This window comes from Dama dama, unplaced genomic scaffold (genome assembly GCF_033118175.1).
Source record: "Dama dama isolate Ldn47 unplaced genomic scaffold, ASM3311817v1 ptg000183l, whole genome shotgun sequence".
Classification (NCBI taxonomy): Eukaryota; Metazoa; Chordata; class Mammalia; order Artiodactyla; family Cervidae; genus Dama; species Dama dama.
This window is the reverse complement of record NW_026870983.1, coordinates 220,280-248,255: the sequence shown is the minus strand read 5'-3', so window position 1 is coordinate 248,255 and position 27,976 is coordinate 220,280. Positions and strand designations below refer to the sequence as shown.

At 50.2% G+C, this 27,976-nt stretch overlaps 2 pseudogenes; one reads left to right on the top strand and one right to left on the bottom strand.

Annotated features, from left to right (window-relative positions):
• The first annotated feature begins 20,253 nt into the window (after positions 1-20,253).
• LOC133053719 (heat shock transcription factor, X-linked member 3-like) lies at positions 20,254-21,697 on the top strand (annotated as a pseudogene).
• A 1,027-nt stretch (positions 21,698-22,724) lies between these two features.
• Positions 22,725-24,284, bottom strand: LOC133053718 (EOLA-like protein; annotated as a pseudogene).
• Between the last annotated feature and the right edge of the window lie 3,692 nt (positions 24,285-27,976).

The following is a 27,976-nucleotide window of genomic DNA, read 5'->3' as shown; positions in this document are numbered from 1 at the left end:
GTTGGTCTAGTCTGGTATTCTGCCCTATCGTGGAGAAATAGAAGAATGCTTATGAATGTAATTTATAAAATCCAAATGTATTCTTTACATGTTGAAAAAGATACTGTATAACTTTATTAAAAATTAATACATACTCATAACAGAACATGTAAAGTTGCTAGAAAAATACAAGGAAAGAAAAAAGTCATCCATGGTATCATTTATCATTAGCTCAGAATTCTGAGTTCCTGGGATAGGGAGATGAAAAGATGAGGGTACACTTGTTTTTATAGTATAAAATTATCTTTTCTTCTATTTGAATACCAACATAGAACTTGATTCTGATAAGTGATTCTTGCTTTCTTTACTTATCTCTCCGCCTCTAATTTTACAAATACCTAGTTAATTAACCCCCTGTTTAGAGACTGTTTGCTTCAAGGTTTTCATGTTGTTGTTGTTGTTGGTTTTCCGTTTTTTCCTATGATTAAACAATATTGCACGTCGTGGCTATGGTAAATAGTGCTACAATGAACATTGGGGTGCATGCATTTTTTTTTAATTAAGGTTTTCTCCAGGAGAATGCCCAGGAGTAGGTCGTATGGTGATTATATTTTTAGTTTTTTAAGGAGCTGCTATAGTGTTCATCATAGTGTTGGTACCAATTTACATGCCCACCGACAGTGCAAGAGGGTTCCCTTTTCTCCACACCCTCTCCAAATTATTGCTGGTAGAATTTTTGATGAAGGCTATTTAGGCTGGTGTGAAGTAATACCTCATTGTAGTTTTGATTTGCATTTCTCTGGTAACTAGTGATGTTGAGCATATTTTCAAGTGTTTGTTTCCCATCTGTGTGTTTTTAGAAGAATGCCTATTTAGATCTGCCCATTTATTGACTGAGTTGTTTTTCTTTTTGTCATACTGGGCTACATGTGCTGTTTGTATATTTTGGCAAATAATGCCTTAATAACTAATGAGAACTATCTTCACACAGGTATCTGTCTTCAGTACTCTGTGGTGACCTAAATCGGAAGGGAATTAGGAGGAAAAAAAAAAAAAAAAACACTTACACACAGCTGACTTACGTTGCTGTAAAGCAGGAAGTAACACAACATAGTAAAGCAACTTACATACTGTAGGCTCCACTTGTAGAAAGTTCTAGATCAGGCAAAACTAACCTCTTCTGAGAGAACTGAGAACAGGGGTTGCATGGGGTAAGGGCAGTGTGGGGATGGGGCCCAAGAGATTTCCAAGGATGATGGGAAAATATATTGCAGGGAAGATCGATATATGATTTATATGACATATATACCATATGAGACATATATATATATATATCTTGGTGAAATTTTATAGATACTTCTGCAATGTAAATGCCAAACAAGTTCTTCTTAAGTAGCTCCATGTATTTATAAATCTACTAGATACTGTCAAATTGTCCTTCAGAAAGCTGCATCACTTTGTGCTTTCACAGCAATGCATGAACATTCATTTTCCAACCTCTGATCCTCAGTTTGGAGGAGATATTTGGTATCACTCAAAGCTTTCATTGAACTTTTGGCAATTTGCATTGTGAGAAATTGTATTCCATTATTGTTTTGGTTTGCATTGGAACTTCCCTGTTGGCTGAGAATGGTGAAAGCATCTGCCTACAGTGCAGGAGACTCAGGTTCGACCCCTGGGTTGGGAAGATCCCCTGGAGAAGGAAATGGCAACCCACTCCAGTATTCTTGCCTGGAAAATCCCTTGGACGGAGGAGCCTGGTAGACTACAGTCCATGGGGTTGCAAAGAGTCGGACACGACTAAGTGACTTCACTTCTTTGATTACAAATTAGGTTAAAGGTTTCCTCCTGCTTTTTGGTAATTTTTCTTATTTTCCTTCTAAGTACTTTGATTTTCTTTGTTTACTTCATGTTTGTCTTTTATTGGGTTTTTCACCATCTTTTCTTACTTTAACTTTTGAACTCTGCTTAAATTAGCTAAATGCACCCTTTGTCAGCTATCTACGAAATATTTCTCAGTTGTCATTTTATAATTCCTTGTTTATTATTCATTTACCCGTTGCAGAAACTTTTCTACAAAGTGCAAAATTTCCCTTTTTAGATACTGGACAAAGATCACTTAAACAATTTAAATAACTGAGAAAAATTCCAAGGACCTAAAGAGTGTAGGTTGAAAGTTTGTGGGGAGGGGTAGCAAGTCTCTTTGAGTTCACCTATGTGCCTTTCCACATGTACTTTTCAATAAACTACCATGAAATATATCTAGATATCTAGATAGATAGATAGATAGATATGTATAAAGAGAAAAAAATGAAGTAGAGGCGGGTAGCTCCATGATGGGCCAAGATGAAGCCAGGAGGGCTGGAGCTGCACCTGGGACTCCAAACAGAGGAGTCAGCCATAGTTGGGTCAGCCCTGTGAAGCCAGCAGGGACACGTCTCTAGAGCTGTGACTGGAGGACTCTGGGCGCCCCAGCAGTACTCAAAGCCAAGATCACCAGGAGGGGAGCACAAGCAGGACGATGATGCTGCACAGTAGGCCTGTCTCCCCTGGGCCACAGGAAAGGTGATGCTACTTTTACTATGGAAAATGTAGTCTGTGGATATTGGGAAAAGAACTTGGTCAGTGCACACAGTGTGAAAAAGTAAGGAAGAACCATGACTATCACCACAGTGCATATTCTAGCCCACTTCTCCCCATCATGTTTCAGCTCATATTTGTAAAGTTGGAATTACACTTCATGCGCATTTTGGTTTTCTCTGTACATTCCCAAAGATTTTATTATAAAAATTTCCAAACATTCAACAAAGTGGAAAATTTTTTCTAGCTAATACACAAAGACATCCCACCTTGATTCTACTGTAACCATTTTCCGTACTTCCTTTGTCATGCATCTATCCATTTTTCCATCCCTATATCCATCCATTAATCAATCTCACTCCTTGGTGCATTTTGTGGGAGATTGCAGACATCAGTATGTGTCTTTGTATTTCAGCAAGCCTACCATCAAGTAGTGAGCTGTATTTGTTTATAGCAGTTTTCTTTGAAATGTAAGCTTTACATACAGTGAAATATACCAATCTTTTTTTTCCCCAGACATGTTCTTTTTTAGTTGAAGATTAGTTGATTTACAATGTTGTGTTACTTTCTGCTTTACAGCCAAGTGATTCAGTCATACACATATATGTGCAATATGCATTCTGTGGGTGTGTGTGTATACATACAGATTCATTTATTTAATCCTTACACTGTGCCACGTATGGGTTTAGTTCACTGACCAGAGATTGAACCTGCATCCCCTCAGATGGAAATATGGAGTCTTCACCACTGGACTGTCAGGAAAGTCCCATATATATTCTTTTCCATTATGATTTATCATAGGATACTGAATATAGTTCTCTTTGCTCTACAGTAGGAACTTGTCCATCCATTCCATGTACTCCAGTATACAGCTCTTAGCCCCAGTCTCTTACTCCTTTCCGCCCCCAATTCTCTCTGCCTTAGAAGCCACAAGTCTGTTCTCTATGTCCATGAGTGTGTTTGTTTCATACGTATGTTCATTTGTGTCATATCTTCGATGCCACGTTTAAGTGATATTTTGTGTTTGTCTTTGTCTGACTCACTTCACTTAGTATGATCTTCCATTGGTCCATCCATGTTGCCTCAAATGGCCTTACTGTTGTAGCTGTACAGTTTCTTGCATCCTTTTTAAGCATACATAGAAGTATTCATCAGTGGTTATTTTGATGAATATATTATGAAAACGTGTTTAGTACACCACTCTTGGAATAATAGGTCCATTTTGAGGCTGTATTAGGGTTTTATATGAATGTATATGTCAGTCAGTTCAGTTCAGTCCTTTAGTCATGTCTGACTCTTTGCGGCCCCATGGACTGTTAACACGCCAGGCCTCCCTGTCCATCACCAACTCCCCAAGTCTACTCAAACTCAGGTTCATCGAGTGGGAGATGCCATCCAATCATTTCATCCTCTGTCGTCCCCTTCTCCTCCCACCTTCAAACTTTTCCAGCATTAGGAACTTTCCAGTGAGTCAGTTCTTCACATCAGTTGGAGAAAGTATTGGAGTTTCAGCTTCAACATCACTCCTTATGAATATTCAGGCTGATTACCTTCAGGATTGACTGGTTTGATCTCCTTTCAACCCAAGCACTCTCAACAGTTTGTGTGGGTATGAATAAAAAATTATTGTGCTTATGCTCCCCTCATGTGGAGAAATATAAGAATGCTTAAGAATGGAATTTATAAAATCCAGGTGTATTCTATCATATGTATATATGGTTATGCATACATATTTACTGTGCTTATGCTGTGCAATCTTGGACAAAAGGAAGAATGCTTATGAGTGTCATTTATAAACTGAAAAGTGATTCTTTACAGGTTGAAAAGGAAGGGAAGTGACTTGCTGACCTCATAAAGCATAAGGGTGTGGCCCCCTAGGGAGGCGTGTATATAGGGGTGCTCAGGGGCTCTGGAGGAGACAACTGCGAGTCTTCAAAATGGCAAACGACAGCTCCAAGTGGAGCAAGGGCAGGTGTGTTCAGTGCATTCTCCCAGCCTGAAGACAGGGGTTTCCGACTGGAAACTGTAAAACTCAGGAGAGCTACCTGAACACTGAGAAGAGAAGGTGGGATGGAAGTTTTCTGGTAGGCGGCCCAGAATTAAATGGTCTTCAATGTGGTTTAAGACCTCAAACACAGCCTAATTATCAAGGAGTGATTTAAGGCAAGATATTAAAAGACTAGATAATGGTGAAAGGTGAGAGAGAAGAGAAAGGGAAGCCTGAATACTGTGGCTGTGAACCAAGGTTTGGAGGAGACACACTACCCCTGCCATGTGACACATCAGTGTAGAGTCAGAGAGAGGAAGATGGCAGGTGAGTTTCATGGGCTCATAAGGGGCATTTAAAATGCCTCTTTTATCCCACCAAACCATCTAAATTTCTCCCCATCCTCCCCTAGAGGTGTCAGAATGGGCCTTTGTGATGTCAAGGCTCACCCAGGGTCACCATTGGTTGGAGAAGTGACTTGCTGACCTCATAATGTATAAGGGTGTTGCCCCCTGGGGAGGGACATATATAGGGGTGCTCAGGGGTCCCTCAAATTCCCCACCCCAAATCTCCCACACTCTCATCATCCCCCTCAAATTACCCCCCTCCCAAATCTCCTACACTCTCATAATCTATCAAATTCCCCCACCCCAAACCTCCCACCCCATCACCAGTTGTGGAAGTCTGTATTGAGGCTCTGACCTGAGCCCAACTCACTGCCAGGCCCAAGAGGCTGACCCTCCTCTCCCAGGACAGACACGTGAGCCCCTGGCTCAGCACCTGCAGCTTCCAGCTCCTGCAGCGTGAGGCGGTGGGCACACAGGGGCATTCCTGGGGTGGGGGTGAAAGTGCAGAGACACGGGCTGGAGCCACCTGCCGGGGGCGAGTCCTCTGCCCACCACCCCCTGTGGACATCCTTGGAAGCGGGGTGGGGAGAAGGAGATGGGTGGGAAGGAGACTCCATACAGCTCTGGGCCCTGAGAATGCACTTCCAGTAGCAAGTTGGACTGTGTACCTGCGTCAGGGGGCTGACCATGAGCAGTGTAAGGCTATGGCTTGACCGGGGCTGGCCAGGCTCTTTCCTCATCAGAGCATTGAGCCAGGACAAGGCAGGGTCAACATAGGCCATTAGAGGATGGGACCCGCAAGAGGGGAACGAGGGAGGCAAAAATGGTCTGAGCCAGGAACGGGAACACATCCTTTTGAGTTTAGCTTTGCTGGGAAGTGTCCCTTGACTCCTTTCCCCTGCCTGGGATCTCAGGGCCACCAGCTCTAAGTCAGGACACTTAGAGGCCGTCCAGAGGTCACAGGGTCTGTAGAGGTGAGAGCTGATGGATGAGGGGAGGGCCCTGGGCTCCTGGCAGGGGGAGTCCCAACTGGGACACAGGCCAAGCAGCGCAGGAAGTTGCCCTCGGGGCAGTGACAGCCCTCCTCGCAGCCGGCGGAGAAGTGGCCCACCAGCCCGGTGAAGTGGGCCCATGAGAAGAGGCACCCCTCACTGGGCAGGCACTCACGGTACACACCCCCAGCCAGGCAGCCTGCCTCTGAAGTGAAATCTCTAAGTTGTGTCCAACTCTTTGCGACCCCATGGACTGTAGCTCAAGTGGAGCCCAAGGCTCTTCCGTCCATGGAATTTTCAAGGCAAGAGTACTGGAGAGGGTTGCCATTTCCTTCTCCAGGGGATCTTTCTGACTCAGGGATCGAACTTGGGTGTCCCATATTGTGCGAAGATGCTTTACCAGCTGAACCCTGAATTAGCGCCCAGGCCACACCACCCTCACGGCCTGCTCTGCCCACCTCCTCTCACCCCAGTGCCCATCCCCTCCAGTGGCCCCCGGAGTCATGCAGACCACACCCTCCCTGGGCCAGACCCTAGGTCACGCCTGCTCCTACAGTCTCCCCTGCCCCACAAATCTGCCTGCTTCCTCCTCTGTTTGCCCACCACTGGCCTGGGTGAGGGGTGGCATGTGGCGGATTGGGTGGGAGAGGTCAAAAGGCAACCTGCGAGTCAGGGTTAAAGGCCAGGATGGGGATCAGGAGTGAAGTCAGAGTGCCCAGACAGGGCCTGGGCCGGTGCTCACCTCTGCAGACCTGGGTGCAGCAGGTGGGGCTCTGGTGGGCAGGCCCCGGGCAGCCGCTCCCGTCCGCCACAGGTGACGCTACATTCCTCCCAGGAGCCCCACACCCCCGGCCCGGGGCAGGCAAGTACCGCCTGGCACTGCAGGATGCCCACCTCACAGGTGCTGGGGATAAAGGCAGGGTTTCAGAAGACAGGGTCCTGCCTGCTTCCCCGGGGTCCCTCCTGCCCAGCTGGCAGCCCACGCCTCCCTGGTGCTCTTGGCTCACCAGTTGTCACACAGCCCCGCCATTACCTCTCCAGGCTCCAGGCTCTCCCAGGAGCTGAGCCCAGACCCCACGGAGCGACTCTGGTTCTCAGGGATCCCTGAGGGCACAGGAGCGGGGTGGGCTCTTCAGATGGCTCAGCCAATCACCAACCCTGCTCAGGGCTCTACCCCACTGTCTCCACCCACGGGGACCAGGGTCCTGGTTGGTGGAGGACACAGAAGCCCCAATGGGCACCAGCCCTGGGACACAGGAGTTGCCCATTCCCATCCTACAGTCCCAGGCTGGCCCCTGTGGGCAAAGTGGAAGGGGCCAGGCGGGAGGGCACTGCTGTGCTTGGGGGGCGGGTTGGGGGACACACTGACCCATGCCTCTGGGCTGGTACTGACAGTGGCACTGGGCCAGTGGGCGGGGTGGGGCACACAAAGGCCATCCTGGGACAGCTGGCCTGGGGGTCACCCACAGCTGGGCTGCTGGCAGGTTGTCGAGTCTGGCTGGCACACGACCTTGGGGAGACATGTCCTCGCAGGAGTGAAGGCAGGGCTGCCCATAGGGGAGAAGACAGTGGCTACCTGCAGAGTCTGCAGCAGGAGGGAAGCAGAGAAGGTAGGTTTGGGAGTGGGTCCATCCTGAGGCGGGGGGGGGGGGTGTCCCGAAATTTGAGTGACCAGCCCTCCTGTCATGCCCACCACCTGCTAGGACCTTCACTCGCCCAGTTCCACAGGGTTAGTGCCCTAAGGGCTCTCCCTCAAAGGAAGTGGCATGCATGTGTGTATGCAGGGGTGGGGGAGGGTCAGATGCAGGGGGTCAAAGCTCAGAGGTAGCATTTCCCTAGCCTTACAAGCCACCACCACCACCCACCATCTCCACAGAAGTCCTCACCTGTGCACTGAGTGGAATTGCCCTGGCAGGGTTGACTCTGCCTGTGGCCCCCAGGGCAGGGCCGGCCTCCCTCAGAGGTGGGAGGCCAGCTGCATGCTCGGCTGTGATGGGACTGCCCCAGGCATACATCACAGGGGGACCATGGCCCCCTTGGGCTCCAAGCTTCGTCCACTGTGGCAGGAATACAAAAGCACCCCTTTGCCTTGGGAAGCCCAAGAGGTTACAGCCCCCTGGGATTGAAGCCCCCCAGTGGGACATCTCACCTGGGCATTCGGGGTAGGGGGGCTGGCACAGGTCTCCCTCTGATGCTGGGCCCCTGCCTCCTCCGCCTGCCTGGGGCTTGGGCGCCCCCACCCCCCCCAATGCTGTGGTGCTGGACAGCTGGAGGCCCTGGAGCGGGTCCTCATCTGGGCCAAGCAGGGCTGGGAGCATGCTGTCCACTCCAACCATGGGCACCAGGCACCAGGCACTGTGGGGGTGAATGGTGAGCCCTGGGGTGCAGCCATCCCACCCCCAGTCCCAGCCCTCACTGCACCCCCAGACTGCTTCTCCTCACCTCGTTCTGAGCGTGGTACATATCTGGGCAAGGCAGGTCTGTGCAGGTGAGCTGGCCTAGGAACATCAGTGGGACTGAAAAGCTATGCACGTGAGGGTTTGGTGCCCTGGGACCCGCCGCCCAGCACCCTTCCCCTGTCTCTGCACCCAGACCTGATTATCCAGAAGGAGCAAAGCAGATGGAATGTGGGGAGTGAGGGGGTGTCCCCCCATGTGCCTGGGCGTGTAGTGGGTGCCGCAGGAGGCTGGGGGGTTCCTGAGGTCAGGCAGCACCCTCCGTGTCTCCCTACAGCGAGCCCATGCAGTGCACAATGCTGTACTCCACCAGGGGAGCACAGAGACCATCGAGGAGGTGGAGGCTAAGCAGGATGAGGAGGCACCTGAGTGGGCCCAGGAGGCCAAGTCCCCATAGGACCCCATGGAGGATGGTGACGTGGAGGCCCTGCCATCCTACAGCAAAGCCATCAGCTTTGAGCAGCTGTCCTTCAACTCCCAGGATGACTCGGCCGGCCAAACCCCCATGGAGGTCAGCCCAGATGACAGCCACTGGGACTGACTGGAGGCCAGCATCCTGCCACCCCTGACTCACCAGCTGACAGCCAGCCAGCTGCTGCTGAACAAGTAAGAGCCGTGGCCACAGCGATGGAGCTGGGAGTGACCCTTAGTGTCCACTGGGCTGCTGAAGGCAAAGACCACTTGGAAAAAGTCCCCCTCAAGACATTTAGAACCACATGTGTGCTCACACTCTCTCTGTAACATGATAGGAGGTTGACAGCACAGGATGCCTGGGGACCCAGGCAGCAGGGAGTGGAGGGCAGGGTCTCACCGTACGGAATCAGTGCCCAGGAGGAACTGAGGCTAGTATTCTGGCAGGATGTTCCAAGACAACGAGCTGGAGGAGACAGAGAAGGTGTACATGGGACAGCCGCACTTCCTGCTGCTCTTCTACGTACTGTACAACATGCTGGTTGCCCGCTCCTAGATGGTGTGCTACTTTGTCATCATCCTCGGCCACATGGTCTCCGCCTCCAAGATCAGCCTCGTGCTGCCCATCCTCATCTTCCTCTGGGCCATGCTGTTCATCCCCCGGCCCAGCAGACGCTTCTGGATGATAGCCGTCGTCTACAAGGAGGTAGGCTTCCCTCCAGTGGACCTGCCTGACCCCTGCTTCACATAAATAAATAGTTAGAGAGATCATCTTAGGTCAGCACATAATTATAACCAGCAGTTGTTGGCGCTGAGAAATCTAGTTGTCTTTTCACATCTCACAATTCATACAACATAGGAGCTAGTATCATTCTGTACAACAGGGATAAGGAACAGCCTTTATGAGATTAAATAATTGGTCCAAAGTGGGCTTCCATGGTGGCTCAGATGGTAAAGAATCTGCCTGCAATGCACGAGACCCAGGTTTGATCCCTGGCTCGGGAAGATTGCCTGGAGAAGAAAATGGCTACCCACTCCAATATTCTTGCCTGGAGAATCCCATGGACAGAGGAGACTGGAAGGCCACAGTCCATGGGGTTGCAAAGAGTCAGACACAACTGAGTGACTAACACTTTCACTTTCATTTTACCCAGCTGGGGAGTGGTGGGGGAGGCTTTTTGAGGTCCGGTGTCTGCTCTGTGATATTGACCAGCAAGACAGTAAGTGTGAGGCAGACTCAAGCATGGTGCCAGGGTCAGTGCATGGTCAGTGAGTGGACATTGGGTCAAACAATACAGTTAGCACTTGAAACACAGTTGGATGCAATTAACCCTGATGATGTAGACATTGGAGGACTGTTTCAACTTAGATCTCTACAAACATCTCTGTGTTTGCACCCTGAGCTGGCAAGGTTTTGTTTCATTTGCTTTTATTTCTTCTTGAGGAGAACTTCCAGTGAGCAATAAAATGCTGAGAAGAAAGAGAGCAGAATAAAGTGAAAATTGTCTATAGTGTCTGTGCAGTTTGCTCCTAAAGATTGTGAGCTAAAGCCATGCTTGTAGAATAAAGATCCTCCTGTTCACATTGGTCCTAGTCACCTCATTTAATAGCTGAATATTTGTATAAGCATCTAATTGAATCAACACAAACTAGCCCTTGCATGCAGCTAAGTCACTTCAGTCATGTCTGACTCTTTGCAACCTCATGGACTGTAACCCTTCAGGCTCCTCTGTCCATGGAATCCTCTAGGCAAGAATACTGAAGTGGGTTGTCAATCCCTTCTCCAGGGGAACTTCCCGACCCGGGGATCAAACCCACATCTCTTATACCTCCTGCATTTGCAGGTGGGTTCTTTACCACTGGTGTCACCTGGGAAGTCCAGAAACTAGCCCACTCCCTGACAATAGAAGAAGTCATTTGAGCCAAGTCAGGAGTAACCTCCATGGCCCCAGTGTGTCTGCAGTCACAGGACCTGGAGACGTGGTTCTGGCCTTGTCTTGAGGTTGATATCTGTGGAAGGAGAATTTGTTATTCCACATGCTGTGTGCATTCCCAGCACCAAAACTGAGACTTTTCCCCTTAATGTTTGTATCACTCTTCCTCATCTAGAACTATTCTTAAAGGGAGTCATTTCTTCTCATTTCTTGCATCTGTGCAGGTGGCCATTGTGGTCAAGTACTTCTTCCCATTTGGGCTCTTCCCCTGGAACAAGAATGTGGAACTGAACAAGAACAAGTTGTACCACCCACCCAACAGCATCAGGGTGGAGACGAAGAATGCCTACATGTTCTATGATCTAATCAAGCTTCTGGCACCTTCTTCCACTGCTCCATCCTGAAGGTACTGCCCGCCCATTACCCCTGGATATTCCCGAGAACCCTGAGCTAGGATCACGAGGGGCTGAGGGGCCACAGGCAGAGTCTATCTGTGTGCTCTTGTTTTCTTTGTTAACTGTTTTGTTCATGCCATTCGTTTTCTCAACACTGTGTACTCAATAATTGAGTTTGTGACCAATCGGGGGAGCTTTCCCCCTATTTCTACTCTGGGATGCATGCTTGCATGCTAAGTTGCTTTAGCCATGTCTGACACTTTTGCAACCCTGTGACCTATAACCTGCCAGGCTCCTCTGTCCATGGGATTCTCCAGGCAAGAATACTGGAGTGGGTTGCCATGCCCTCCTCCAGGGAATCTTCCTGACCCAAGGATTGAACCCACAACTCTTATGTCTCCTGTATTGGCAGACAGGTTCCTTACCACTAGCGCCACCTGCAAAGCACACCCTGGGATGAAGGCACCCTAATGATCCCACGTTTGTGGGGATTCCACAAAAGGTGTGTGGTTCTTATTGCTGTATTCACCAAGTCGTCCCTGAGTTGAAGACAGATCACTAGGGAGTTAGTATTTGGGGTCTCCTCTCCAGTTTGACCTTGGCCCACCCCCTTTTAGGAGCATTGCTTTTCTCATGTATTTTGGCTTTGAAACCACTGATTTAATGACAGACTGTCCAATCCATGGGCCTGGGGATGCCAGGCTGCACTCCCAGAGAGGCCACCTCTGAGAAAGCCATGCCTGCATTGCTCTGGGAAGATAGGTCTGCGGGTAACCTTTTCAGGATCTGTACCTCCTGTCATCCTGCTGAGCACCTGCAGGGTTTCTGATCTCAGACACTGTGAAACATAAGCTCTTGTGATATGCCACTCAACTCTACATGTTAGAGATTGTCACACAGCATGCTTTGGATGTAGTGATGTGCCTTTGGTCAGAATCTCACTTTACTTCCCTTTTTTTAACTGTGTCTCCTTGTATTGATATAGCATATCTTACATTCATTTTATCAAGTATTGTCTTTGTTAGTTCCTTTTCAGAACAAGCTTGGCCTAAGTTAAGGCACACACATGCCACATCCAGCACAGTGGTTGAGAAAGACCTGAAACAGGGGTGAGCACATAATGAAAAGACAGACACATATAATTTGGCAAGCGGGGAGTCAGGGGCCCCTCTTGCTCTCCATGACAGGAAGACAAAATGGCTCTTTTCAGCCCACAGTTTTATTGGCAGAAGTCACAGGAGATCATTAAGGAATAGCTACCCTGGGGAGTTTGATTAGCGAAGGCTCTGCCGTTGATCAGGAATATCTTATTTTGTTTCTATGGGGATGGATGCAGGGGTACACAGTGAAGTGGACCAGACAGCACGTCCCTACCCAAGAATGTCTATTTGGCATGCTTCCTGGGACAATCATGAGGACGCAGTTTGCCACACTCTCAAGTTATGGGGCAGGTTCTGGTCTCTGCTCCGCCAGGCTGCAACACACACATACATGCACACACACATACATGTAAATGTGTTCTCAACCTCTATCTTACTTGGTGGGCTGTTTCACACTGGCTTTTGTCTATGTGAACTATGACCAAGACCTTCACTTTGCCTACTGCCACCTTGCAAGCTGCCAGTCCCTAATCCTCCATTTGAGGGGGTCTTTCCTGAGTCATTGGGGTGTGATGAGTTTGAAATGCTACATATAGGTAGATAATAAGCTTTCTTAGGATCCCTGACCTTGCTTTGGTTTTCTAACTTTTTTTTTTTTTTGTAACTTCAGCTTTGTTTATGTATTGTTGCTTAGTTGCTAAGTCATGTCCAACTCGTTGTGATCCCATGGATTACAGCATACTAAGCTCCCATGTCTTTCACTATCTCCTGGAGTTTGCTTAGATTCATGTCCATTGAATCAAAGATGCCATCAAAATATCTCATCTGTCACCTTCTTCTCTTGCCCTCATCTTTCCCAGCATCAGGATATTTTCTAATGAGTCAGCTGTTCCCATCAGGTGGACAAAGTATTTGAGTTTCAGCTTCAGCATCAATCCTTCTGATGAATATTCAGAGTTGATTTCCTTTAGGATTGACTGGTTTGATCTCCTTGCTGTCCAAGGAACACTCAAGAGTCTTTTCCAGCAACACAGTTTGAAAATGTCAGTTCTTTGATACTCAGCCTTCTTAATGGTCCAACTCTCACGTCCATACGTGACTACTGGAAAACCATAGCTTTAACTAAAGGACACTTTGTTAATTTATAATTGGTCAGTGAAATTGTAAGCTGTCAGAAGTCTACACATGGTGATTTGATGAGCGTATATATGGTGAAAGGACCCCAGTCAGGTTAGTCAACACATCCACCACTTCCTCACCTGACTGTTGGTCGGTGTTTGGTGGGAACACTTAGGTTGTGCTCTCCTAGCAGTCTCCACTGTCCATCAGGGTCGTTGGCTGCAGTCGCCCTGTTTGACATGTGGTTTCCTATCCAGAGGGACACATCCTGGTGGCTAGGGTGTCACAGGACCAAGTCCCAGCTTCTGGCTGGACAGCTGGCTGAGCTGTCCCGCCCCTGCCTCCTCAGTGTCGTGGCCTCTGGGACAAAGACGACATCATGGACAGTTACTCAGGAAAGGTGGAGTTGGGTGATGAGCTGTCCCTTGACCAGGGCAGGAGGGCCTCCTCCGACTTGCTCAAGTCCATCAACCTGGCTCGTCTATGGAGTCGGTGCACGTGACCTTCCCTAAGCATCAGGCCACTGTCCAGGGAAGCGCTCCAGCAGCAGCTCCCAGACATCACAGGGGTCCAGCTTTTCCTCAAATAGGTCTAAGAGAGGTATTGCCGAGTGGTGTCACTGCAAGGACTCCTGAGTGGAGTCATCCCCTGGTGCCAGAGGGTCAGCGGCAAGAGAGCTGGGTGCTGTTGAGGTGGAAGATACTGTGATGTGAAATGAATGTACTTTGTAACTAGACACAATAAGTTCAAATCCTGGCTGAGCTGTGGGTGCTCACGCCCCTGTCCAGGGTGTCTCTCTGAATTACCCAACCCCCACACGGGACAAGTATTTCAGGTTTTGGTGAAAAGTGGCCAGCACACTGCCTCGTACCTCTTGTCAGACACAGTGTAGTTGTCAATCATACCCAGAGATTCTGCCGGTGTGCCCAGAGTGAGGTATATCACGATTTATTTTGAAAGTACACTTAGATTTAATCAATAGGAACTTTAAGCCAAACCACCTGGTTATCTCCTACGCTAGTTACTAATTTCTTACTAAACAGCCAGAGACAGGAAAGTACACGTGTGTTATGGTTGCCCTTCTTGGGGTAACTGCAATTTCATGTTGACAACACTCCTGTCTGAAGCTCTCCAGACCCTCTGTATTCATCTGAAGAAGATAGTTTTCTACCACTGGCAGGCCATCTCATATTGGTTTTACAGCTAGAGAAATTTGGCCCTGAAAAAAGGCATGGTCCTGGACCCAGACTAGAAAACCCACGACCAAAACCTAGGATCCCATTGAGCAGGAATAAATCTGCTCCCCAGTCTAATTCTTCCTGGGACAGAGGTCCCACAGCCACCCGGGAAGGAGCCATCAGTGGATGTGAAAACCTATGGATGCCTTTGGCTACAGAAGCAGAGTGGGGACTGCAGACCCCAAGTTCTCCATCACTGTTCTTACAGGCATCTGAGCATCTCGCCCTTTAACCAGCCTCCAGCTGTCCCTCTGCCATGGGGGTGGCAGGTTTCTACAATAATTATGGCAACAAGTTCACAACTCACAATGCATCTCAGTTCCTTCTTGCCTCCAAGCAGCACAAGTAACAGGAACAGCAGCCAGAAAGGAAGCAGTGTTGGGAGCATCAAGCAGAAGAACAGATGGAAAATTTACATAGAGAAGCTGCAAGAACACTTGATCAAAACAAAAGCATTTTTCATAAAGAGGTGAGACTTTACTTATTATTGCCAAAATATAGGAGGAGGAGGAGGAGGAGGAGGAGGTGGTGGTGGAGGAGGAGGAGGTGGGACGAGGAGGAAGGAGGAGGAAGGGGAGGAGGAGGTGGTGGAGGTGGAGGACCCCTGAAGGAAGTGGTTGCTGCTGCAATACCCAGGCTTCCCCAGAGCTCTCTGGGTGACTGCCCCTCTCCCACTGCCATGGCTGCCACTCTGGGGAGTCCATCTAAAGACCACGGTCTCAGCAGGCAAGATGAAGTGCCAAGCACCTAATGTGACCAGGAAGATGCCAGATCCTGGCTCCGAGATGCACTACAGGTGAAGAAGAATGAGCTGGTGCAATTCCTGCTCATGAGGTGTCTTGCAGGCAGCAACTTGCCAAGGAGCCAATCACAGAGGCAGAAGTGCTGAATAGTGTGCTCAAAGATTACCAGGACCATTTCCTGGTGGTCCTTGGTCAAACCTCACAGTACCTGCAGTTGGTCTTTGGCTTGGAGGTGAAAGAGGTGGACCCCAGTGACCATACCTATATCCTGGTCCCCTCCCTGGGCCTCACCCTCAATGAGATGCTGAGGGCTGGGCAGAGGTTGCCCAAGGCCAGCCTCCTGGTGGTGATCCTGTGCCTGATCACTGTGGAGGATGACCACGCCCCTGAGGAGGAGATCTGGGCAGCACTCAGCATGATGGGGGTGTGTCCTCGTAGGAACACTTCACCTATGGGGAGCCCAGGGAGCTGCTGACCCAAGTGTGGGTACAGGAGGGGTACCTGGTATATCAGCTGGTACCTGAGAGTGACTCTGCTCGCTACAAGTTCCTGTGGGGTCCCCAGGCCTATGCGGAGACCAGCAAGCTTAAAGTCCTGGAGTATTTGGACAGAGTCAGTTGAAAGGGTCCCAGCTCCTTCCACCCCTTCTGCAGAGGCTGCAAGGGAGGACGGGGGAGGGCTCTGAGCCAGAGCAGCAGCCAGGATCCTTCCAGGCCCATGTCCAACAGATTTTCTTGGGGACAGGAAAGGAGGCTGATCCTTCCCTCTGTGATTGAGGAGGGAACAGTCAGCCTTCTCAGCAGTGAGGGTCCAGGCCTATTGGGGGAACCCGGTGTGTGGCATCTTTGTGGTCCTGTTCTCTACAATGACATGGAGACTCATCTCTGTTTCTTTAGGAATTTTTCAAATTTTCCTTTTTAGAGAAGACAGTGCATTCCAGTATCTAACTATATCAATGACGTTGATCACACTTTGTATTCAACCAGCTCAAGATGAAGACTTTTCCTGTTCTGTAAAAGAGATTAAGAACACTTTCATTTTATTCCATGGTCCTGCACAAGATGACATGGAATTAGAATTAGAATGATTTTGGAAATGTGAATTTATTTAGCAGTGATATAGTTGGTGGAAAATTAGAAAATAAAAAGTGATAGTAGTGAATTATTGCTTCTTAAACTTTTTGTGCGTCATTTTGTACAGCTAAGTGATCTCGGTTTATATGGATTTTCCTGGGTTATCAAAGGAAGTAGCAATTCATCCCTTCCTCACTGGCTCATTTATTGCAAAGACCTTTTTGGGGCCTCTGCTCCGTGAAAGGCCCTGTATTAGCAGTGGGGACACTGGGAGAAGCAGGACCCACCCACACCTAGAGTGATGGTCTACGAGCCACAGTCATATGAGGTGCATCATGGGAGTGAGGGGAAATGGGACATTGCTGTAAGGTGGCAAGAGAGATCTCTTTCTGGGGTAGCATGGAAGGGATCCTGGCTCTTGTCACTTTGCTGCTGACCACAAGGATGGCGTAGGTGTTTTCTCCCCATTATCTGCTAGGAATCCTGAAGAACTCCCATCACACTCCCTTGAAGTGATGCCCAGAAATCCATGGACCGACCCTCTCTTTCCTGGCCCTGGGGATCCAGAACTCAAGGTGTTAACTAGCTTTTAATTATCTTCATTGTAATTGGGCACTGTAATCAAAGACTCAACATTTATTGGTGCTGCAATGACGAAAAGTAAGGGTGATGGAAGACCAGCTGGGACACATGCTTTTATTTCCTTGGGTCCTGCTGGAACACTCCTCCACACCCAAATTTCACAGGTCCTCTAACTGGAAATGGGCCTTTCTGGGTAGCCCATACAATGAAGAATGTGCTTGCATTTTTGGAGACCTGGGTTCAATCCCTGGGTCAGGAAGATCCCCCTGGAGAAGGGCATGGCAATCCACTCCACTATTCTTGCCTGGAGAATTCCATGGCCAGAGGAGCCTGGCAAGCTACAGTCAATGAAGTTGCAGAATCAGACATGACTAAGTGATTAACACTATGGTCCACTATGGTCTAAGTAGAAAAGTTTCTTAGTTTTATTTAAGAAACATCCTGTTTGGCTAATTAGGAATTCCACATCCTATTGAGGTGCATATTCTCTAACCCACCCTGGACCACAAAGGAGCCAACCCAATCCAGTGGAGAATGGAGGAGTGTCTGGGGGAAACAGTGTGAGAAATTCCTGCCCCGCCTTCACAGGGCCAACAGTCACCAGGCCCTTCAAGCTCTGTCTCATCACTCACATGCATCCTGTAGCCCAACACACAGGGCTCCTCACACCCACTCGCATCACAGATGGAGACCTGAGGCAATGGGGCTTGGGCATCTTCCCAAGACCACGTGTGTGCTAGTGAGGGCCAGGGTGGGCTCAGAGCTCTGGTCTCAATTTCCCTGGAGCCCCTGCCCTTCCCGCCCACCCCAGGCCACAGCCTGACCTTCCAACTTCTCACACCTTCCTCTTCTTAGTGCTACACGATGCCTCTGAGGTGACAAAAAGCAGGCCCACAGAAGGAAGGGGACAAGGAGAATCAGAAGCACCATGGGGCTGCTCTGTGGTTTGCTGAGAACTGACTCTGCTGGGGGCCGGCATCCTTGTCCAGTCCAAACACCTGTGTGAGGGCAGCACCCTGTCCCTGCTGCTGCCATTGGGCCTCCTGCCCAGTGGAACCTGCCAGGCTGACCAGCTTCTCACCGAGCAGGAGGGAGGGAGATCCTGACTGTATGGTTCCAGTGCCCACTGGGATAAGGCCCTACAGGAGTCTCCTCTGATACAAAAGGGAAGGGAACACAGGTGGACCCCCAAGGCTCCAGGTCTCTGCAGCCGCAGCAAGGGAGGGGAGCAGGTGGAGGGACTTTGGTCTGGGGACATTGACATGCTGACGCCAAGCACAGGGGCAGGAGAGTGAGGGTGAGAAAAGCAGGTCTTGGATGCCATGAGAGCTTGTGTGTGCACAACACAAGTGTCCCAAGCCACGGCTGATAAAGACCCCCTTGGTGACACACAAACCCACTTCCAGGACCTGGGTGCTTCCTGGAGAAGGGGGACCAGAAAAAGCAGCTCCCTCAGGGCCCAGGGCATGAGGAGGGGCCCCAAGCATGAAAGGGAGCAAGAAAGCCCACCTAGCCAGGCTGCCCACAGATGCCATGACCTTCCGTCCCCTTCTGAGGAGCCACCAGGGGCCCCTACCAATGTTTACAGCCTCCAGAGTCATGTCCCAGTCAGATGAACTGACCAGATGCAAAGACTTGTCAACCTGCTTAGAAGCAGAAAGGCCACAGAGAAGCCCAAGTCGAAACCTGGAGCTCATCCAGGCCACCAGTCCTTAGGCAGAAAGGCCCCTGGGAGAGCTTCTTCCACACCCTCTTAGATCTCCCCTTTCAGACACCAGGGACTGGCCCTCACACAGGGCAAATGACCTTGCTACTGGCAGAGGTGGGAGACAGTGCCCTGGGGCCTTGGAATACGGGCCTTTCCAAGGTGCCAGTCTGTACCCTACACAGTGATTTTTCAAGAACTGTGGCCCACACCCAGCCTCTCATCCTTTTTCAAATACAGGTAGACTGGGGCTTCCTTTGGTCACATATAGCTCAACAAGTCAGGCATGTCCCTGGGAGTGAGTGTGTGTAAAGCAGGGCCCTTGAAAAACACCTAACCCATGAGCCAACAAAATCATTTGATGGACCTGTCATCTGGGTAACTGAGAACAGGTCCACAGTGGTGGTGGGAACAGGGGCAGGGGCAGGGAAGATCAGAACTGGCCTCGAAGAGGACCAGTGAAGTGCCTGTTTTCAACAGAACAGGCTGTACCTTGAGCCTCCAGTCAAGTACTTCAAAGGTTAGTTATCCAAATAGACTCAAGTTGGACGTGGGCAGCCAGGACTGCAGGTAGCAGAAGCCCAAGCACCCCACTGACAAAAGGAAACAGGGCTTTCAAAGCAGCCTCCAAGGAGTCTGAATCCGAGGCTCTGGGGAGGGGAAAAGCACATGCAGGTGTTCCCAAAGTGAACGCTCTAGGGCCACCAGAGTGGTGTTTATGGAAAAATTGGAAACTGAAGGCAACAGCATGTGATGTGAAGTGGGATGATGCCTGGGGGTGGGCAGAATGCGGGAGGCTGTAAGCTCAGTGGAGCACCTGGCTTTGTCCTCCCACATGACATCCTGGGGAATCTATGTCTCAGGTGCTTGGGAACAGTCAAGTGGAATATGTCACTCCACTGTGCTCAACCAGAGCCTTCCTGTGGGGAGAGCTTGACCTGCGGGGCGGTGGGGGCAGGACAACAGGAATCTGACTTTGGGGCCAACTGAATGGGACCAACCAGCCAGCAGGACCAGCCAGAAGACAACAAAGCCAGAAGGGGAAAAGGATGGGAGGGGGGCATCCACTCAGGCAGAGCTAATCAGTCCACTAAGGACCCCATCTTCTGGGAGGGACAGTCACCAGGGGCCCATCTGACCCCTGGGATCTCTCTTGGTGGTAGCAGACCTAGGACTTGCCAGGGCCTTGACCTTCAGCAGAATCCAGCCACAAGCCTGCATGTTGCTAGTGAGGGGAGTGGAGACAGGGGAACATTTGACAACCCATCCAGGGCCTGGCCCCCAGAAACAAGGCAACTGGCAGCAGATGGGAGCCTTTGTAGGCAACCTGAAACCTACACTTCTGTGCTTTCAGACAAGAGACAAGCTGGGGATCCCATCTCTGTCCCCAGACTGCCTCCCCCACACTGGGCCAAGGCTGCCTCTCCACATCACCTCTGTGACATAATGAAACAATTAAGGAAGCTGACCACTTAATTGGCTGCCTGTCCCATGACCCAGATTCTAGACTCTCCAGAGAGCTTTTTTGGGGCACCCCAACCCTGGTCTGAGGCCCTTCTGCCCTGAGCATTCAATGCTTGGGTAGAGAATGCTCCTGAGCTAAACTGGCTCCATGGCTAGTCAGAGTAGTCAGGAGGCATGGGCAGCCCTTCTGGCCTCATCAACTGACAGGGAGCCCACAGCAGGGGACCCCCATGATTACTCCCCGGTTCCAAACGTGGATTCAAGGGAGGCTTTGGAGAAGCAGGGTGACCAACCTGAGAGCCCACACCCGGGCTCCCAAGTATACTTGACCCCACAGGGCCCCAACCCAGAAATGGTCAACAAGGAAGATAACAACACCATCCTTGGGCTGTCCTTCCCCAGGAAGCTCTGGATGATCATGGAAGATGCAGCCTTCACCTCTGTGCACTGCAGTGACAAGGGAGACACTGTGGTCACTGAGGCAAATCTCTTCCAGACGGCGGTCCTCCAGCTCAGGGGCACAGACCAGATCTTCAAGACAGACAGCATCAAGAGATTCATCCGTGAAATGAACCAGTATGGGTTCAGTAAAATCTGCCCTTCGAGGTGCTCTGCAGGGAAGAAGAAGCTGATGGTAAGGTAGAAAGCCCTCCTGGGGAGACTAGACTAGATGAGCTGAGTGCTGGACAGGTTTCATTTCCCAGAAGAACATTGTTATCATGAGAGGGTAGTTAAGGAGAGGAGGAAGCAGGGTCTGTCATATTCCACCACCCCCCTTAGACAGGATCCACAGGGGTGACTCCAGACCCTGCAGGGCCACTTGATGCTAGAGACGACCAGTAACACCTTAAGTGAGGCTGGCCCCAGGGGAGCTCTAGGGACTAGTGTGCTAGGACCTCATAACCTGCCAGAAATGAAGAGACCTTTTCTCCATACTTAGGCATGGCCAGGATGGTGGTAGGGAGGAGGGTGGTGAGGAAGGCTCTTCTCGCCCTTGCTGTCTAAAGTAATTCATTTCCTTTCAGATCTATCACAACTTCAACTTTCAGAGAGACAAGCCTCTCCTCCTGCAGAACATCCAGAGGAAAGGTGACCCTCAGCCCACCACCAGCACAACCACCCCAAAGAGAAAGAAGCGAGCGGTGGAGACCAGATGCTCTCCTCGATTCCATCATGAGTTCACCCAAGAGACAGACAAGAACACCCAGAATGGAACCCCAGAAACCCCCAGCCTGCACTCATTTCTGTTCTCTGGCCTTTGATCTGTGTGCAATCAAGCCAGGTGGGCCAGGGGAAACCATCTCCCCAGTGAGCAGGGTGGCCCCAGTGACGAGGGCATGTCCAGCAATGCCATGTCTGTACCCCTGGCTACTGCTGGAAGGGAGGGAGCAGGGGAACTGACCGACAGCCCCCCGGAGTACCCAAGTTACAATTTGGTGATGGCTGTGTACAAGACCTTTTACTCCACCATGATGGCAGCCCTTTCAGTCATGGCCCCAGATGAGGCCTCTGAGGCGGAGGAGTAGCAGGGAGAGTCCTCAGATTACAAGGGTGCCCTCCGTGAGCAACTCAAGCACAAACAAAATTCCTGAGCTTCCAGATCCCTAGGGACACTCAAAATCACTCTCTTGTAATAAAAAAATCAATTTATGTTCTAATAAATTAAAGTGAAACTCTGTGGGAGTAAAGTATCAAACGAGAACTGCAAGTCTGTGTTCTTTATATTTGTCCATGTGATTCACACTGCACAGGATGAGCCCAATGAGGCTGTAAGCACATGCCCCAGGCAGGCTTCAGTCTGGTCCCCATTGTCCCTTTTTTCTGAAGCAGCAACATTTCACATGCTCAGCCAAGAGTGTGGTTGCTGAGTTGAGTGCAGAGGCCAGCACAGGATGGGCTTGTTCTTGGACCTTGGTTCCTGACAGTGGGGGTGTCACTTTCCATGAGTCATGCATCCTGAAGCGGAAGGTGCTCCTCAAGGATCCCCCGATGATACCACAAATTTCTGATCAGCAGCTGAGCATCTCCAACTCTCGATCCATGGCCCACCCTAAGATGCTCAGCAGAAAATAGGGTCATTCTCCCCACCCGCCAAGAGCCTTGTAAACGCATGACCCCAAACCCAAAGATAAGTACAAGGTTCCCACAAGGTGAACACCAGCCCTTCTTGCTCTGCCCTCACAGCTACATTGACGAGCCTATGTTTAGATGTGATGCGTACAGGCAGCGTGTCCAACATGCAGGCCTTGTCTTGGCTCACAAGACAGTTTACAGCAGGGCAAGGGTCACCTGCAAGGACACACTGTGGCCTGTTTCTGGCCCTGTGGGCCTCTCTACCAGCCCGAGGCCTCGCTGTCTGCTTATTCTCAGCCTGCCCCCAGCCTCCCCTCATTACTCCCTGGGCACTGTTTGGGCCAGAACAGAGAGGGGAAAACACTAACCGATTTCCTAACAACACGTTTCTCTCAACCACCCAGATCCAGCAGAGCCAAAGTTAGTGGCAACGCTAGCATTCTGCAAAGGTCAAAGGCCCAGAAATTCTCACTGAGTCCAGAGCAGCACCGCATGAGGGGAGTCCCTGCCCCGGGCCCCACACCAAGTGGGCACCACTTGATTCAATCAGAACCAGATGTGCATGTCCAGGGTGGGGTGGTAACTCAGGGTGTCACCATGTGCTGATCTCTCAGTCACCTCCCTTTTGAGAGCCCAGTCTGGACAGGACTCCTGCCCAAAGGGGTTCAGGTGCTAGGGGATGTCCACCTGGAAGATGTCCCTCCCACCCCTCCCTGGCAAGGCCTGCAACAGCCAGCGGGATTTGGCGAGCACAGTCATTTACTTCTGTCGCAGGTCGGGTAGCAGGGCTTGAATCTCCAGCTCTTCCACCTCATCGGGACCTAGGTTTTCTGGGCATAGCAAAGTGTCCCCAGTGTCCGCAAGACTGTGCAAAGACAGGAGACAGAAAGAGAACAAGGTCATTCAAAGCCGTGCCTCCTAGAGACGAAGACCGTATCATGGAGGGGACGCGAGGTGAATTGGGTCCTCTGGCTGAGCAATTCAGACTGGCTCACCTTGGCAAAGGGAATTCAGGGCAAGACCAAGCGAGGGAGGGAGCAAAATGAAACGGAGAGGCCTGGTGCTCCAGGAACCCACCAGGCCATGGGGAGCTCTCAGTCTGCCCACTGAAGGCTGCAGGGACAGAGCAGGAGGGCCCCGGTGGGGAGCCTGTGAACATCAGGTCCCCAAAAGTTTTGCCAGCAGACAGGTGTTGCTGTGGGGCCTCACCGCTGGGGAGTCAGGGGACTTGCTAAGGCCCGGCCGCAGGCAGTGGGGGTGGAACTGCCTGGGTTCCCAGGCTGGGTGCTGTGCTGCCTCTCATGGTCTCTGCTGGGCACACACACGTGGGGACACACACACACACATGTGGGGACACACACACACATGGGGACACACACACACATGGGGACACACACACACACACACGTGGGGACACACACACACATACGTGGGGACACACACACACGTGGGGACACACACACGTGGGGACACACACAAGTGGGGACACACACACATGGGGACACACATACACACGTGGGGACACACACACATGTGGCACACACACACACGTGGGGACACACACACACACATGTGGCGACACACACACACACATACACACACACAGAGGCAAGTGCCACGTACAGACCTGGATGTGCCTCTGCCTAAGAGCACAAATGGGGACTGAGGCCCAGAGTGGTGGTCAGGGAACCCAGCCACCGTCTCCCAGCCCAGGCACCCTCTCTGTCCCTCTGAAGAACCCTCAGTCCCCCCTACACCTCACCAACTGGTTTAACAGAAAACAAATGATCACAACCTGGTTGAGATCCAGGGCAGCACCGCAGCCAGGCAGTGCAGGGCCGGGCATCACTTGCCCACAATCACTGTGCAGCCAAACTTGTCCCCATCCCACAGCAAGGCCTGGATCTGGGCGGGGCTCATCCCCAACCTCTTCTTCAGCAGCTCCCACCAGGCCACATACTCCCAGTCCCCGGTGCACCATGTGGACAGCCAGGGTACAGTGCTGGGTCTACATAGCATGGGCCACCATTGTATCTCCAGGGTCTTGACACTCTTTAAGACGAAACCTGCAAAATGCTGTCAGAAGGACAGACAGCTAAACTTCATCTCCCAGGGCTCCCAGGGCTCCCAGGGCTCCCAGGGTTCCCAGGGCCTCTTGTTGCTGCAGATATACAGAACCACAAAGGTCTGGAGCTTGATACAGCAGTCTCCAAGCTCACAGCCCTGGGCTGGACCTCAGCCCTATGAACCTGAGGTTCCTCCAAGCCTGCTGACACAAAATGGGGGATGGTGGTCAGAGAGGGCTGACTCCTTCCATCTGTCTCCACATGGTCTGCTGACAGGTGGATGGTGACCCAGAGGACACATCCACCACATGGAGACGGTGGGGAGGTCAGGAAGGAGGACGAGACAGCAGGAGAGAGGCACGTGGTGAGTTCCAAGACAGAGGGCCCCAAAACACTGGGAGCATTGAGGAGGGAGGGCAAGCCCCTGGCTTCACAGCCCATAGGCTGGGCTCTGGTCCTCTTGCAGCACAGACAGGCACTGTCCTGGGCTTGACTTCCCCCACCCAGGCCACCACCCCACCCCTCGGCTCCTGGCCCCATCCCTGCCCATGCTCTGCAGATCCCCCATCTCAGCCCAGGGCTACTGAGGACAGTTCCATGCTAACCAATCAGGCCTTGGCCCTGGGGCTGCCCTGGACCTCAGACGGCCCTGCCAGGTGTCTTCCCCATGCCTTTGGGAGCCACCTTCCTCCAAACCCTTCACACACCCTGGCCTCCACTGCCAGCTGATGCCAAGCTCTCGCCCAGAACCTCGAGAAAGAACAAAGGAGTGCAGGGACTACTGGGACGGGCACACTCTGTGTCATCACCAGGGCCTGGGACAGCACCACACAGGGGTCACAGAATTCAAATCTCAAATAATCTGCTAGGTTACTATCATCTCATTCCATGGCTGGGGAGATGCTGAGAGATAGAAAGATAGCCCATGACTGCAGGGGGCCTGACCACACCTCCAATCTCCCTTCTTTTCTTTTACCTGGAGAGGAGTCCTTGTTTACTGGAGGGGGTTGGAGTCAGAGAAGCAGAGCCACAGGCCTGAACCCCAGCATGGTCTCAGCACCTCCAAGGGAGCCTCTGTTTCCACATGGCTGTGAGGACGAGGACAAGGTCCCAGAGGAACCCAGCCCAGGGCCACCCAAGCCTTTCCTTCACTGAACACAGCAGAGCCACAGTTATCACAGGTCCATGAGGTCCCATGAGTTCTGGTTCCTACCCTGGTGGCCTGCTCTCCTCACCTCTGGATTCACCACCAGTAGCCATGAAGGTCATCCTTCCATACTTGTAACATTCCAGTGTCTTCCTCCCTCAAAGCCTTTGTAGGGTATGAGGAGAAACATCATGCCCCTCAGAGTCAGGTGCTGGAATCTCAATTGCAAGTACCTCAGTGTGACACTACAGACAAAGGAAAGGTCTTCACAGAGCTGATGGAGGTCACCTGAGCCCATTATGATGGACCCTCTTCTTACAGGATGCCTGGCCCCATATGAAGGACACATTTACAGACAGACAGGCAGGCACACAGGAGAACTCCTGGTGAAGAGGAAGGCAGAGCTCTCCAAGCCCAGACGCACCCACCACGGCCAGCAATGACCTGGAAGTGAGGTGGTAGAGATGGGACAGACTCTCCCCACAGCTCTCATGAGAGCCAAAGTCAGCTGACACCTCAACCTTGGCTCCTAGCCTCCTGAACCAACACAGTTCACAGGTTGAGCCACCCAGCCTGTGTGACCCTGACACAAAAGTCGTTCTCCAAAGAAGACCCTTTATCCAAAGAGGACACAGATGGCCAAGAGGCACTTGAAAAGATGCTCAACATTCTTAATTACTAGACAAATTCAAATCAAAACTCCAATGAAGTATCACCTTATACTTGTCAGAAAGGCCATCATCAATAAAACCTATGAAGAATAAATACTGGAGAGTGTGCAGAGAAGAGGGAACACTGGTACACTGTTGGTGGAAACATAAATCGGAACAGTCAATATGAAGAACAGTATGGAGGATCATTAAGCAACAACAAACAGAACTACCATATGATCTAGCAATCCCATTCCTGACTATATACCTGGAAAAGGCAAAAACTCTAATATGAAAAGATACATGCACCCCAATATTCATTGCAACACTATCTAAAACAGTCAAGATATGGAAACATCCTAAATGTCCATCAACAGATGACTGGATAAAGAAGATGTGGTACACACACACACACCCACACACACACACACAGAGGAATACTTCTCAGCCATGAAAAATAACCAAGTAATACCATCTGTGGCAACATGGATGGACCTAAAGATTATCGTATTAAGTGAAGTAAGTCAGAAAGAGAAAGACAAATAATCTGTGATATCACTTATATGTGGAAAAAAGGATGATACAAATGAAATTATTTACAAAGCAGAAACAGACTCAGAGAACAACTTATGGTTACCAAAGGGGAAAAGCAGGGGAAGGGATAAATTAGGAGTTTGGGATTAACAGATACACACTACTGTGTATAGAATGGTACTACTGTGGTGCTGCACAAGACTCTTTTTTTTTTTTTTTTTTTCTTTTTTAATTTTTATCATTATTATTTTTTTTTCCCAGTGGGTTTTGTCATACATTGATATGAATCAGCCATGGATTTACATGTATTCCCAATCCCGATCCCCCCTCCCACCTCCCTCTCCACCCGATTCCTCTGGGTCTTCCCAGTGCACCAGGCCCGAGCACTTGTCTCGTGCATCCCACCTGGGCTGGTGATCTGTTTCACCATAGATAGTATACATGCTGTTCTTTTCAAATATCCCACCCTCACATTCTCCCACAAAGTTCAAAAGTCTGTTCTGTGTTTCTGTGTCTCTTTTTCTGTTCTGCATATAGGGTTATCGTTATCACCTTTCTAAATTCCGTATACATGTGTCAGTATGCTGTAATGTTCTTTATCTTTCTGGCTTACTTCACTCTGTATAATGGGCTCCAGCTTCATCCATCTCATTAGGACTGGTTCAAATGAATTCTTTTTAATGGCTGAGTAATATTCCATGGTGTATATGTACCACAGCTTCCTTATCCATTCATCTGCTGATGGGCATCTAGGTTGCTTCCATGTCCTGGCTATTATAAACAGTGCTGCGATGAACATTGGGGTGCACGTGTCTCTTTCAGATCTGGTTTCCTCAGTGTGTATGCCCAGAAGTGGGATTGCTGGGTCATATGGCAGTTCTATTTCCAGTTTTTTAAGAAATCTCCACACTGTTTTCCATAGCGGCTGTACTAGTTTGCATTCCCACCAACAGTGTAAGAGGGTTCCCTTTTCTCCACACCCTCTCCAGCATTTATTGCTTGTAGACTTTTGGATAGCAGCCATCCTGACTGGCGTGTAATGGTACCTCATTGTGGTTTTGATTTGCATTTCTCTAATAATGAGTGATGTTGAGCATCTTTTCATGTGTTTGTTAGACATCTGTATGTCTTCTTTGGAGAAATGTCTGTTTAGTTCTTTGGCCCATTTTTTGATTGGGTCATTTATTTTTCTGTAATTGAGCTGCAGGGGTTGCTTGTATATTTTTGAGATTAATCCTTTTTCTGTTTCTTCATTTGCTATTATTTTCTCCCAATCTGAGGGCTGTCTTTTCACCTTACTTATAGTTTCCTTTGTAGTGCAAAAGCTTTTAAGTTTCATTAGGTCCCATTTGTTTAGTTTTGCTTTTATTTCCAATATTCTGGGAGGTGGGTCATAGAGGA